We start from the raw sequence: 3,062 nt of genomic DNA on the forward strand, positions 1-3,062 counted from the left end.
AGTATGTGTAGCCCTCAGCATTTATGCAAATATCTCTGAATATGGTCCCACAAGTAATGAAGATTGATTGTTATGGTTGGCCTTGAGGGGAGGGGGAAAGAGGTGTTGAATACATGGAATCAGAGAAACTGGGGGGCAATGGAAGTATTCCACAGGATCATGCCATGATGGATATAGGTCATGTTAAATTACACCAAAAATGTATAAAAGTCTATAGGCTAAAATGTAAACCATAATGTAAAACATAAGATAACTAATTATTTAGAAAATTAAATAGTCAAAAATATTAACCATTATATAAACCCAAATGGAAGCATGTTTGAAAGCTATCTTCTCAATATCTGTACATTAACTGCAGCATATATAATACAAAGATATAAAAAGATCACTGTGAATTACTGTGACCTAAAACTTATGTCAAGAGAAACTTAATAATCAGAAAATAAAAGAAAGAAAGGTGGTAGACACTGAGGAAGAAATGGAAGAAATTGAATTGCCACTGTACATATAGGGGAACACCTGTAGTAGTGATGAAAGACAAAATGTCAAAAACAAACTTTTTTCATATCTTTAATACACCAATTTATTTTTCCTTTATTTAATTTTTTTTTAATTTCTATGTATTCTATATCTAATTTTTAAACCCATCACTATATTCCATTTTTCTCTTAATGGAACATGGTCATATATTGGGTTTCCTTTTTGAAGAAGTTTTGGACTACAGAGAGGTTCAACTATGGTGGGGGAGGAGCACTTGTGTGGGGTGTCATCAGTGGGGGGGCACACAGTTGGGAGGGAGTTCTCCTGGGCATGTATACAGGGTACATAGAAAGGTTTGGATATTTTCATAGTGGTTTCAGTTGGAAACAACAGATGAGATAGTGCTGAATTCCTGACCAGGGGAGCTCTATCACATTCCCCAATGGAACAGCAACAATCCCCCAAATGTGATGGTAAAGACCATTAAAGATAGATGGTCCAGTGATGAGCCCTTGATATTGATGGCTCCAATTATGAGCCTGTTTGCCTGAAATATGAACTAGGCCTATAGCTGTGGGGTGCCTAAGAGTTAACTTCTGAGAACCTCCATGTTGCTCAAATGTGGCCATTCTCTAAGCCAAACTCAGCACGTAGATGCATTTCCTTTCCCCCAGCATAGGACATGACTCCCAGGGATGAGTCTCCCTGGCACCAAGGGATTACTACCAAGCACCAGCTGATGATGTTAAGTACAAAAAGACCATAAACAAAGAGGTGAACTCAGACCAGCAGAATATCTGAGCCTACATGTAATATCAGGTGTTCAAAACTGCATTTTGACCTTCTATAGAAGGGGGAAATGGAAAGGACTACTGAATTTATATGGCTATGAGTCTCCAAAAAAGAGTCAGGGGGTCTTCAGAGGGGTAATGCTTATGCATGTCTCAGCAGAGTACCAGAGACAGCCAAGGTAGATGGAAACCCAGGTGCTGGTTCTCCTGAGGGCTGCAGCAACCCACAGGTTCTCTGGTCAAGGCAGATGGCTCTGGAGTTCAGGGCCATGTCAGTTGGCCCTACTTTGGAGTTTGTGTTCCTGAGTGTGATGGAGTTGGACTCAAATATATCCTTTCTACAAATGTCTATTCTGTTACTTTTACTGGACCTGTGGTTGGCGTTTGAGTTGGTGTATACTCAGGAGACCTGAATCTCTGAACTGTCTATGTGATGGACAGGCCCTGGGCCTCAGCAGACTTGCAGCTCCTACCCTCTGGTTTCTTGGACTTGCCCTGACCAGCTGACAGGGAGGTGAAGAGGGTCAACCACCATGCAGAGAGCCAAGAGTGTCTATAGCTGCAAGTAGGAGAATTACATCCATCATCCATGTGGAACCTAAACCCCTTCTTGATGTAGAGGGGGAGTGGACATAGCCATCCCAGGTCCACAAGATGGAGGAATAGAGTATGAATTAGAGTGGTCTTACTGGTGTTCTGCTGGGGAAATATTGTGATTAGTAAGGGAAGAAATTTTAGTAGTGATTTGGAGAGGGTGGTCACAGTGGCTGCTGATAGTCAGGAGAGGGAAGAAGAGATATGGTGTGTGGGCATTTTCCGGATTTGGAGTTTTTCTAGGTGTTGTTGCAGGGATGGATGCTGGACGTTGTGTGTCCTGTTGTGGCCCACTGGCTGGATTGGGGGAGAGTGTGGACTACAATGTGGACCACAGTCCATGTGCTGCAGTTATTCTCCAGAATGTGTTTGCCAGGTGCAGTGGATGTGCCACAATGATGGAAGAGTTTGTTGATGTGGGATGGGTGGAGTGGGTGGGGTGGGTCATATATGGAGACCTCATATTTTTTAATGTAACATTTAAAAGAAAATAAAGGAAAAAAATGAATAGATATTTTCATAAAGAAATACAAATGGCTAAAAAGCATATATAGGGGCATTTTTGGGACTTGGAGTTGTCCTGGGTGGTGCTCCAGGGACAGTTACCAGACATTGTATGTCCACCTATGGCCCACTGGGTGGACCGTGGGAGAATGTGGGCTCTGATGTGGACCATTGACCATGAGGTGCAGAGGTGCTCAGAGATGTATTCACCAAATGCAATGAATGTCTCATGATGATTGGGGAGGTTGTTGTTATGGGGGGAGGAGTGGGGTGATGGGGGTGGGGGTATATGGGAACCTCATTTTTCTTGAATGTAACATTAAAAAATGAATAAAAGACAAAAAAAATTTTAAAAAGCATATGAAAAGAATCTCAACATCATGAGGAATTAGTAAAATGCAAATCAAAACCCAATGAGATATCATTTCCCACTTACCAGATGGGCCACTATTTTTTAAAATGTACAATTTTTTGAGAGGATGTGGACTAATAGGGTATTCAATCACTCCTCTTTGGAATGTAGAATGGTGCAGTCATTGTGGAAGACAGTTTAGCATTTCCTCAAGAAGCTAGGTATAAAATTGCCATATGATCTGGCAATCCCACTACTAGTTATTTATCCAGAGGAACTGAAAGCAGGGGCATGAACACCTATGTCCATAGCTGCATTTTCACTATTTCTAAAAGATTGAA

Source organism: Dasypus novemcinctus, chromosome X (genome assembly GCF_030445035.2).
Source record: "Dasypus novemcinctus isolate mDasNov1 chromosome X, mDasNov1.1.hap2, whole genome shotgun sequence".
Taxonomy (NCBI): domain Eukaryota; kingdom Metazoa; phylum Chordata; class Mammalia; order Cingulata; family Dasypodidae; genus Dasypus; species Dasypus novemcinctus.